Here is a 13,047-nt window from a genome sequence, read left to right on the forward strand (position 1 = left end):
CCTCAGAGACACAGATAAATCTAACTAAAAAATAAATAAGAAGATAAGGAGCTTAGTAGAATTTAAAAAGATAGATAAGTTAACCTATAAACAAAATTAAAGGATTATGTCTTTTTCTCAGTATTACATTGACTATTAATAGAGCACAAAACATTGCAAATTCAAAAAAGTAGAAGTATAAAAGATACCCTTTTCAGATCATAATTCATTTGAAATTATGTTCTATAAAAGGTCTAGAAATTAATTGGAAACTAAATAATCTAATACTAAAGAATGAGTGGGTCAAAGAACAAAAGACAGAAATAACAAATAATTTCATGAAATAGAATTATAACAATGAGACCATATTCCAAGTTATGGGGTGGGGGTTGGGGGGAGTAGTCAAAAAATACCTGGCAGAAAATTTATATTTCTCGTCATATATATCAGTTGAATTAAATATACAATTCAAAAAAGTGAGACGAAGCTTAAACATTACCACTAAATACCAAAATAAAAATTCAAATGAGAAATTAATAAAATAAAATTAATTAAATTAATTAAATTAAAAGTAAAAACATTGAGCAAACAAATAAAAATGAGAGTTGGTTTTATGGGAAAAACAATATAATAGACAAACAATTAATTAATCTGATTAAAACATAAAAGCAAATTAATAATATCAGAAATGAAAAACATTAGTACATAACTAATGAAGATGCAATTAAAGAAATTACTAGAAGTTCTTTTCTCAACTAGATACCAATAAAACCAACAATTTAAATTAAAACCAGAAGGTTAGTAGCCCAGGGTAATAGAAGAGGAAATGGAATACTTAAATAACTATATCTTAGAAAGATAGAAGATCTTAGTAGGCAAAATGGATGCTCATTAAATAATATTTAAAAGTTTTTATAGAAATAAAACCAATGCGGCCAAAATTAAAAAGAAATCCAGGAAGTTGGAAAAATTATCATAAGAAATTTTTTTAAGTTTTTTTTGCAAGGCAAATGGGGTTAAGTGGCTTGCCCAAGGCCACACAGCTAGGTAATTATTAAGTGTCTGAGACCGGATTTGAACCCAGATACTCCTGACTGCAAGGAAAGTCCTTTATCCACTATGCCACCTAGCCGCCTATAAGAAATTTTTCTAATGAAGATCTCATTTCTGAAAGAGATAAAGAACTTTAACCAATTTTATAAATAAGAGGTAGTTCCCAATTGATAAATGGCATAAAGATTTAAAACAGGAAGGTTCTAGAAGACAAAACCAAAATTATCATTAAGAAAAACAAATTGGAGGCACCACTTCACATTCAACAGATTGGCTAAGAGAATAGAAAGGGAAATGAAAAATGCTGGAAGAATGTGGAAAAATTAGGACACTTATTGCAGTATATGGAGCTGTGAATTAATACAACTATCCTAGAGAACAATTTGGAACTATACCGAAAGTAATATAAAGATTATATTGTATTATAATTATATTTTATTATATTATATCACATCATATCATATTATATTATATCACTACTAAGTCTGTGCCCTAGTGAGATCAAAGAAAAGGGGAAATAATCCATTTGATAAAAATATTTACAGTGGCAAAGAATTGGAAACTGGGGACATGTCCATCAATTAGGGAATGTCTGAACAAGGTATGGTATCAGATTGTGATGGATTAGCAATATGCTGTAAGAAATAATTAAGGGAATGATTTCAGAAAAAAAAATCTGGGAAACCTATTAACTGATGTAAAATGAAGTAAGCAGAACTATGATAATGCTATAAATCCTAACAGCAATGTTATAATGAAAATCAACCATGGAAAACTTAGAAACTCTTCAATACAATATAACACACACACACACACACACACACACACACACACACACACACACACACGGGTATCCTATCTCTTGTTTATTCAATGGGTGGGTGAGGGGATGGAAGGAAGGAATAGAGGAATAGTAATAAAGCTTTATGCAAAAGTAGATCATGGTCCTATAAAATAACTGCTATGAAACAATTCTCCAAATTACTGATAACCAGAGAAATGCAAAATAAAACAATTCTGAAATTTCATCTCACATTCTGCAAATTGGCAATGATGACAAAGTTGGAAATATATAGGGCTGGAGAACTAGTGAAATGATAGTCACATTCCTGCATTGTTGGTGGAACTGTGGATCAATGCAGTCATTTCAGAAAACAATTTGGAGTTATGCAAAAAAGTGAGTTTTATGTCTAACCCTTTTAACCAAAAGATTTTACTCCAAGGAAGAAGAAAGTCCTTTCCTCACACCCAACACAGGCATACACATACACATGCACATACAATGCATGCATTTTGTGATACACAATAATTGGAAATGAAGTAGTTACCCCTTATTTGAGGCATAGCTAAATAAACTGTGGTACATGAATATATGGTGCAAATGTTACAACTTGTAAAAAAATTATGCAAGTTAAGTAGAGAAAAGCATGAAAAGATCTACATGAAGTGATGTAATGGGCAGAGCAAAGAAAATAATATACTGTACACAATGAATGCAACAATGTAAACAAAAATAACAATTTTAATTCATAATGGTATATTTGATGCAGCTTGATATTGTTATAATATTAATTATATTGATTGTAATATTTAAATTCACATCAAAATATATGATTTCATTATTCTATAAATTGCAGATAGGCCAATTTCTGCTTCTTATGAAGAAAAACCATACAATTAATGCTGTATAAATGTAGGCTGCTAGATAACGTATTGACTGCTCTACCATGAGACAGTCTTTTTGAGTTGAAAGGTGTTTCTATCCACATGGGTACAAGATAGACCACACGACCTAAAATAAGGTAATTTCTGTGGCTCTATTATCAATTTTATAGTGGAAAGTACAGAGGATATGGAGTCAGATTAGAATTCATTTTTAGCAGTATAAACTTGAGGAAATCCCTTTAGTTTTGAGTCTGTTTCCTTATATAGAGGGTTAAACTAGATAATTTCTACATGCTATTTGATCTACTTTTGCTATTATTCCATGATCTTGGACCAACTACCTCATTTTTTTTCAGATAAAAAAACTGAGAAAGGATTAATGATTAATCTAGAACATCTCTTCTGTCTAATGGCAGAATTGAGATTTAAACATGTTTCCTGAATCTCAGTACTCTTTATTGTATACAATTCTGTCTCTTATATAAGGATCATTTCTAGAGTAGTAGATGGTACCATTATTTTGTGCTTTTGTAGTCAAATATGCCTACATTTCCAACAGAATAGATTCTTCAGGATATCTTGATCTTTGGAATGATGTTGCAGGGCAACCAATCTGAGAGATAATTCAACAGTGTAATCTATAATGGAACAATACTAATTCTACCATATATCCATTCAGCAAGCTTTTATTAAGCACCTACTATCTATCAGGCACCAGGATATGCACTGAGAAGACACAAAAAGAAACAGTTTCTGATATTAGGGAACTTACATTCTGTAGAGGAAACTATGTAAATGAATGTATGTTGTGTGTGTGTGTGTGTGTTTATTGTAATTTCTAGGAAGAAAGCACTGAGAGATGGATGAGAAAGGATGGGCTTTCAGTAGGAAGTGATGTTTGAGAGAATTTTTGAATTTGTCAAGGAGTCAGTAAGAAGGTAAAGATGTGCATTCCAAGCATAGGAACAGCCCAGGAAAGGAAACTAAAAAAGCAAATATATTGGGGAAGATTGGGGATGGAGCCCAAATTTGTCTGAAATGTGGAGAGTACTATTCAATAAATCCAGAAAGGTAGAAGTGCTATAAATGTGAAATGAAAAAAATGCATCCTTCGGGTTATATGTTGCCCTTGATCTAACAAATCTTATTTGAAAATGAAATCTTTTAGAAATTTTAACAATATTCTAAGGTACTTTGAAGGACTAATTTTATATGAATAATTGGTATAAATCTAGTTGTCTTAGTGAACACAGATTCTCAATAAATATCAATATAAGATGGCAATTTTTATTTCATTCTGATTTCACTGTAGATACAGAAAAGATACAATAACAGACATAATAAAATATATTTGTGTGTTTATATGCTACATAACCATGAAGAAGAATAAAATGATACTCTTACTCAAGGATTCATTCTTTTGATAAAACTATGACTGACCCATGGGGGGGGGAAATCTTCAGATAGTTATTCTTCTGTAAACAGGAAATGATACTATTATTTTAAAAACTGACAACATTTTATGTTGATTAAAATATATGTTCCAATGAATTCCCCAAATATGTTGAATCTAGAGTTTTGGCATTTGTTTCTTTTTTAAGGAATTCTTTTTTTCTATCTCATCATTTTAAATTCATTAAAAACTCAAGATATCTTAGATACTATACATAAATGAATAATGTATGATTTTCTCTCAATTTATTCAATAAAATATCTTATATTTGAAAACTTCTTAAATTAATAAATATTTTCTTATACAATTTCAAAGCAATCATGGGAACATGGAAGTATCATTTTTTGTTCTGATTTGGATGGAATCATTCCACATTTTTGTGACTGGTTTTTGGGGTCATAGTAGTTAAATTAATTAATAATATATTTGGTCAATCTTCTGGTTAAAAATCTTTCTGAGTTCAGGTTAGCTTCCCTTAGAAAGTAACTCATTACTCTTTAAAGGACTACAGAATATTAATCAGTGCATTGACCCATCATAACTTTGGTTAGCTAAGGCTGGAGTATGCCATCTTCCTCTAAGAAGAGAAGTGATGCTCAATTGGTTATAGGAATATTTCTTAACCTAGATGAAAATAAGAGAGGAAAGGGGAGTAGGTGAAAGAAGATATCATGGGAGAGGGTAGTCAGATACAACTCACTTTTGAGGAGGGACAAGGTGAAAGGAAGGAGAAAATAGAATAAATGGGGAGGGGGAGAATAAGATGGAGGGAAATACAATTAGCAATAGCATTTGTGGGAAAAATATTGAAACAATTTCTCTGATGGATTTATGATAAATGTTATCCCTCCTAAAGACAGAGTTAATGGTATCTGAATACAAACTAAGCATACTTTTTTCCCTCACTTTATTTTTCTTGAGGTTTCTCTTTCTTTGAGAGTTTGGTTATATTTACTTTTATAACATGATTTGTGTAGTAATTTTTTTTTCATGGCTACACATTTTTAATGTATACCAAATAACTTGCTTTCCCAGTGAAGGGAGAGAATTTGGAACTCAAGATTTTTGAAGTAAATGTTGAAACTTGATTTTACATGTTGCTAGATAATTATTATATGTCTGAGACTGGATTTGAACCCAGGTACTCCTGACTCCAAGGCTGGTGCTTTATAATATGATTTCATAATATACAATGTTACACCTTTTGAATTAGATATACCTTTCCACATGCATTCTAATCTTAAATCCTTCCCTACAGTATCTTGCTATTGGCATTCTAATTCATTTTGCTTGTACTTTTTTTCTTTGTATGTAGTTTTCTGAATCTATAATTTTTGTTGATATCTTTCTTAGATTTTCCTTTTGTCAAACTATAATAATCTTTATGATATTCTCATACATTGTAGATTCTCTCTTGTAATAGTGGATTTTGTGGAAATGTGTTTGCAATTTTCTCCTTTGATTATATTTAAATAATTTTAAAACTAGATTTATACTCTAGACAAATCAATTTCTAAAGTCTTTGTTAAGTGTATTCTATCTCTGACAAGGAAATTGTCAATCCTATATTGTATCCCATTGTCCAGAAATCCAAAAATATCTTCCCAATTCTTCATAGAGTAATTTCACTAGGAAATAATTAAAATTTTAAAGAACCAAGGATGAGTATGTTTTGGGGTTAGGAAATAGTAAACATAAAAGAAACTGATAATAACTTAGATGATTGGCAGGTTTTTTTTTTGAAGATCATAATGTAACCTTATTGGCAGATAATTTCCTTTTGGAGAATCTTTAGTTTAAAACAGCAATGTAATGACAAAGAAAGAATAAGAGAAAATAATTAAAGGATAGATAAATGAATTATGTAAAAAAGTTAAATTAATTATATTATCCCCAAGGAGAAAAAAATTAAGTAATAACTTAATAACTATTATACTTCTGAATGGTGGTTTTTGAGATTTTAAACATAAGTTTTTTCATGATAGCCTTATAGAAATAGAGTTGAAAGAAAACTTATTGACTGCTTAAATACAATCCCTTTATTTTATTCTTTAGAAAACAGGCCAAAATAGATTATTTAATAGCATAAATGTATTATAGTTGACATTAGGGTAGACTAGAACTTTTATGGTATCATATCTATCTTAATGTATGTCCTCAGATAGGCAGACATTGGTGAAAATTCTTAGGTGTATAAAATGGTTTCAGTTTTATTCATTCAGATTCTAGAAAAAGCTTTGAATTGAGATGTCATATACCCTGGAGTTACCTTGAGCTTATATTTAGCTCAAGTATTACATATGTAGTAAAGCTTCCAATTTAGCTTCCTCATTTACAATTACTTACGTTCCTCAATCATTTCAGTCATATGTGACTCTTTGTGACCCCTTATATTTGGGGGGGGGGGCAAAGACACTAGAGTTATTTGCTATTTTCTTCTCTAGCTCATCTTATAAATGGGGAAACTGAGGCAAACAAAGTTAAGTGACTTGTCCAGGGTCACATTGCTAGGAAATAACTGAGACTGGATTTGAACTCAGGTCTTCCTGATTGTAGGCCAGTGGCCTAGCTATTCCACTGAGCTACCCACTCCTATCCTCAATATTTAAATTATTAATGTATTATTCATTTATTCATTCAAAAATCACTCCTAGTCCCCTTTTAATTCATTTTCCCTAAACAGTAAGACTGATTTAAATCATCCTTTCCCTCCAACCTTCATCTAAATTCACAACTTCATTCATCTGTATTACCCTTTTCTAAAAATTGCTTATTTTCTTTGTCCTTTTATTGTATCCTTTTCTAGATATTCTGAATTTAGTTCCCCCATTAGCATACTAGACATGTCTCATTTTCATTCTTATGCTTCTTATGATATATAGAATTTTTGACATAGAACATTTTAATTCTGTATCATATTCCATTCAATGTAGTACAATTATGGGTTTCTCAGCATTCTTTTATAAGAATCACTCAAATCTCTCTTTTTTTGTTGAAGGTCCAATTTTTTCCTTTTGTGATTATTCTGTTTTTTTTAAATGTTATTTTAGCATAAGTGTTGTATAGTATATAGAGTGCTGGACTTTGGATCAAGAAGACTGAGGTTTGAATCCTGTCTCACAAACCAACAATCATCTTACCATGGAAAACTCTTAATTATTTTCATTCTCACTTTTATCATTTGTAAATCGGAAAAAAAATTGTATCACTTAATTCACATCATTGCCATGAAGAGCATGTATGGAAAACTTTTTGGGAAACTTAAAAGTTTTTAATCCCCACCCTTGACCTCTTTTCTTATTCTGTAAAATGCTGGGCTTGAATTCTCTATATGTATGGTGCCACCATCATATTTGATCTATTAGTACTACTTTTAGTAGTACTTTTAGTACTACTATTGTTATCACCATTTTCACTTTTCACATATTATATTCAATGGAGTTCATTTAGAAATAGTAACAGGTCAAGAAACTATTCCCCTAGTATTCTTTTATCCTTAGTATTTGATAGATTATTGCCTCAATGGATTAAATTAATACTTTTGTGATTTAATAAATATGTTATGATAAAAATTACTCAAAAAAAATCATCATTTGAACTGTTCCAGAAGCAAGACAAGATGATGAATGTGCTTTGCATTCTTCCTGGTACAACATGGTTTTGATTTTTTTAATCTAGTTCTGTGGTTTTGGAAGCTTTTCTTTCCATATAATTTAGAGTTTATGAGTATATAAATAACATTTGTATTTTATAAAAAATCTGAAATGTTTGTGGGTCAGTAATGTATCCAGGCAATTGTAAGTAAGCTTTATTTGTCATAATTGTGCAGTTCATAGTCAGTTATTTGTTGTAGGGCCTATCTAGTTTCTATAAAAGTTCCTGATCTATCTATCTATCTATCTATCTATCTATCTATCTATCTATCTATCTATCTATCATCTATCTATTTATATATATTAAGCTATTAATAAATGCTTACAAACTAACTGATTTAAGGATATTTTTTTCAGTTTGTGCTTATAATGTGGGAATTTACCATAGATTAATTTTTGAAGTTAAGGAGACTTCTTATATATAATTCTGACATCTTTTTTGATCATGTCTTTCTTGGTTAAATATATGATAAATTTTTGTAACTTAAAATGTATATGTTATAGAATTTCTATTGTCTCTGCAAAATATTTATGCTCAACAAATATAGAGTCCTTAAATTTAATTTTTCAATATTTTCTGATAGCTTTAAATTGGTTTTCTATCATATCACTTTTCTGTACTGATGTTATTATTGTTAATTCTGTTGCTTTTATTATTTTTGCTGCTGATTATTATTTTAAAATATTTTTTGGAATTATCTGGTTGTATCCTCTTCTCTGTTTTCTCTTTGATACAGAATAAATTCGGGCTATTCATACTGATTTTCCTTCATACCTAAAGGCCATTTACCTACATGTTTACAATGTCTGATATTTGGGGCAGAGATTTAACTATTACATTCCCCAGATTTTAACATTTTCCATTTATTTTTTCTGGGAAACTTGTTGATTGGATTAGGTAGTTTCTGTTTCAGTATTTCTGTAATATCTCTTTATGCTATTTACTATAGTTTGACATTTAAAATGTTAAATTTATCTTTTTTTGTTACTAGAAGACCTATGTTCCTTAAATTATTTCATCATTGACTCACAAAATTCATGTTTACTTTTGAAACTGGTGTTATTCCATATTTCTTGTTGTTGTTAGTTCAGTCATTTTTTTCAATGATGCCTGACTCTGTGATCCCATTTGGAATTTTCTTCACAAACATACTGGAGTGGTTTGCCTTTTCCTTCTCCAATTCATTTTACAGATGAGGAAATGAAGTAAAGAGGGTTAAGTGATTTGCTCAGAGTCACAAAGCTAGTGATTCTGAGGCTGAATTTGAACTGAGGTCTTCTTGACTCCCCATCTAGTGCTCTTCCCATTGCCCTACCTAACTGCCTTCCATCTTACTTATAAGTGCCCAAAATCTCTGGAGTCCATTTTCTTAAGCAATTCTAACTAAATGGTTTTGTTTAATTCCTTTTTACTATTAGAGTATTCTTCCCTTAGAAGGAATAATCTTGTTCTCTTTAGTCAGATTAGCAAATTGTTCTTCATGACTCTTAAACTTTTTTAAAAGATCTTCCACTAACGTCCTCTCCCTAGGAGACAATAAAATTAATTCTTTTATATTGATTTAAAATCAGGTGTTTCAGAACATAACTATGTAGAAATTATACATTAGTATGTTTTTACAACCAGTTAAAATATTTCTTTTTCCCCTATGGTTAGTAAATGAATGACTAAAATTAATCTGATTTCCTTTAATCTTGATTATTCATTGATTTGTTTGACTCTCCTTCAGGTTGGATATCTATATTAAAAATAGAGAATTTCCATGGCACAGAATAAATTATTAATCCACTAATAAAAATTATATTTAAAAGATAGTTGTGACATATAATTTTATCAGATTAAAGAAGACAATGTTTTAATTTTAAGTGTCAAAATGGGAAAATGTTGACTAATATGCTCAAAAATTAAATACATTAGTTCCATGACTTTAGAAACTCAGATATATTTTCATGCATCAGTAAATCAATGATCAATAGAAAAAGTCTTAGTTAAAACAAAAAAAATATCATCAGTTGAAAGAGTGAGCAGGACCCTAACATTAATACTCCAGTGGAAATTTGGTCTTATTTAAATGGATACTCTATTCAATGATTGAGAAGCTGACCCATTCATAAGCTCTCTTCCTGTGCAAGTTTTGTCCATGTGCTCCTCTAAATCTTCCTTTAAGGATCTAATTAAAGCATTGGAGACTTTTGTCTAGGTGCTTTAACATTGCATGGATGCCAATTAAGCATTAAGATTTTCAAACATATTCCTTACTTTCTAGATTTCCAACTCAATTATGTTTTTCATCATGTATTTCTTGAATATTATCTTACATTTGTAATATACTAAATATTCTCATGTCATAATAAGAACAGCAATGATAGATAGCATTTATGTAGTACTTTGATGTTTGTAAAGTGCTTTATCAACATTACCTTATGTTATTTTCATAACATTTTTTGGAGGTAGGTGCATATCCATTATACAGAAGAGGAAACTGAGGCAGGCAGGGATTAAGTGACTTGCCCAAGTTCTTGCAAATATATTGTGTTTGAGACAGATTTTCAGTTCAAATCTTCTAGATTCCAGATTAAACATTATGTTCCTTGTACCTTCTACCTGAATCTAAACAATGCCACAATAATCTTTCTTGATATTCTTTGGTAAACTTCTAATTCTATTTAACTGGAAAGTATAGTATTTGTGGTTTATAGTCACATGACATCATTAGAAAAATATCAATGTAAAAAGTTTGATTTTCATTCCATGATGAAACTTTTCATCATTGAAAGTGCTATATAATTTCCTAAATGAAACTCATCTCTTTATAGAATAATTAAGTACATTTAAAGGTAATTGCATGTCAGTCTATAGAATAGGAATGCTTCCCTATTATATTAAACTTATCTTTTGAGAAGAGGTGATTCTCACTGAAGAAAATATATTAAATGGTAGGGCTTGATCCAATCAGAATTATTGTAAAAATAATATTTTGTAAGAAGACTGAATCTCCACTATTGATTAGGGAAATGCAAATTAAAACAACTTGGAGGTTCCACCTTTGGAGGTTCCACCTCATACCTATCATATTGGCTAATCACAAAAAAAGGAAAATGATAAATGTTGAAGAAGATATGGGAAAACTGGTACACTAATGCACTTATGGTAGAGATGTGAAGAGTTCCAATTATTCTTCTGAGCCATTTGAACTGTGCCCAAATTTGTGCATGCCCTTTGATCTATCATTATCACTGATATGTCTATATTCCGAGTTATGCATGATCTTTGATCTATCATTATCACTGGTTAAGTCTGTTTCCCAAAGAGATACAAAGAAAAAAGAAAAAAATGTATTTATTTCTACAAAAATATTTAAAGTAGTTCTTTTGTGGTGTCTAAGAATTGGAAATCAAAGGGATGCTTATCAATAGGGGAATGACTAGGTTGTGATGGGATATTATTTTACTATAAAAATGATAAGCAGGATGATTTCAGAAAAACCTGAAAAGATTTACATAATCTGATGCAAAGTGCAGTAAGCAGAACCAGGAGAACATTGTACAAAATTACAGAAATATTGTTTTCAGCAATACAATGACCCAATATAATGCCAACAGATGAATGAAGTATACTATCTGCCTCCAGAGAAGGAACACATACTGTTTGAATACAGACTGAAGCATGCTATCTTTCACTTACTTTTTTTTCATGTTTGTCTTTCTTCTAATTGAGTCTTCTTGAATAAAATGACTAATTTGGAAAAGTTTTGATTGCCCAGAAAGGACCCTGTATTTCCTTTTCTCCAAGCTGAAATTTCAGCTGTTTTCTCATAAATCTAATCCCTTCATCCTTTTGTATGAAAGCACTGATCTGCTTCTATTTGTTCCTGCTTAGGGAAAAAACCTAGATAAGCTCATTTCTGGGACCATGTTGAATTGAATGGATATCCTATCAGTATCACAGATTAGAAAACTGAAGAACTCTTTTAGCTTCAACTTCCCTGGTGGCTAGGATTACTGCTGTGAGTCACCAAGTCAGTCAACATTACTTTTAAAAAAATAAAGAAAGGGGCAGCTAAGTAGCACAGTAGATAGAATACTAGCATTGGAGTCAGAAGTATCTGAGTTCAAATATGGCCTCAGACAATAATTATCCAGCTATGTGATCTTGGGCAAGTCACTTACTTCATTGCCTTGAAAAAAAATTAAAAATAAAGGAGAAAATTCATTAATTTGATTTGTGTAATGAAGAAGATTTAGAATGGTGAGATAGAGAAAATTAGAAATGCCTCACTTTTCCTTCTAGAGTATATTTTACTTATATCATTTTGTAGTGTTTTTCTTATAACAGTTTTGACCATATATCACTAGAATTTTTTCATTTTTTCAGAAGTTATATTTGCAGATAATATAGGGGAAAATATAAATTATCAGAATCAGATGAATTTAGAAGTTGATAAATGATTAGAATCAAAGATTAATCATTAATGGGTTTATGTCAACTCTGAGGAAAGTTCACTAGGAAATCTATCCTTGGCCCTGTATCATTCAAGATTTTTATCATTAATTTAGATCAGAAAATTATAGATTTTGATCTAGAAGGAAATTTAGTAGCCATCAAGTATAATTCCTTAATTGAAAATATGAAAAACTGATGCTGAAAATGTTTAAAGAACTTGCTTATAAGAATCCATAACTCACAAATGTCTGACGCACCATAAGAACTTAGTTTTGTCTGATTCCAAGTTCAAGGCTTGAAGCATTATGCCACTTTTCTCATACATTTCTATTGTTGTTCAGTCATTTCAATTGAATCTTACTGTCTGTGACTCAGTTTGGGGTTTTCATTACAAAGATATTGGAATATTTTGTCATTTCTTTCTCCAGTACATTCTACAAATGAAAAAAATTGATACAAGAAATATTAAACGACTTGCCCAGGGTCACACAACTAGTAAATGTCTGGAACCATATTTAAACCTCATGCCTTTCTCACTCCTAGCCCAGTGTGCTAACCACTGTACCATCTAGCTTCCTGTTAATATTAGTTATTTATTATTGTTACTATTGTTGTTACTTTTTTTTAAATAGAAGATTCTAGGGCAAGCTAGATGGCACAGTAGATAGAGCACTGGCCCTGCCCTGAGTTCAAATTTGGACTCAGACATCTAATAATTGACTAGCTGTGTGACCTTGGGCAAGTCACTTGACCCCCATTGCCTTAAATAAAAAAAGAGATGTCTAAAAAAAATAGAAGAT

At 30.5% G+C, this 13,047-nt stretch overlaps 1 protein-coding gene across 10 annotated transcripts in view; it reads left to right on the plus strand.

The window, feature by feature from the left end:
* SOX5 (SRY-box transcription factor 5) overlaps nucleotides 1-13,047 on the plus strand; it is a 1,270,393-nt gene that overhangs the window by 760,261 nt on the left and 497,085 nt on the right. The gene's annotated exons all lie outside the window — the stretch shown is intronic.

This window comes from Macrotis lagotis, chromosome 7, assembly GCF_037893015.1.
Source record: "Macrotis lagotis isolate mMagLag1 chromosome 7, bilby.v1.9.chrom.fasta, whole genome shotgun sequence".
Taxonomy (NCBI): domain Eukaryota; kingdom Metazoa; phylum Chordata; class Mammalia; order Peramelemorphia; family Peramelidae; genus Macrotis; species Macrotis lagotis.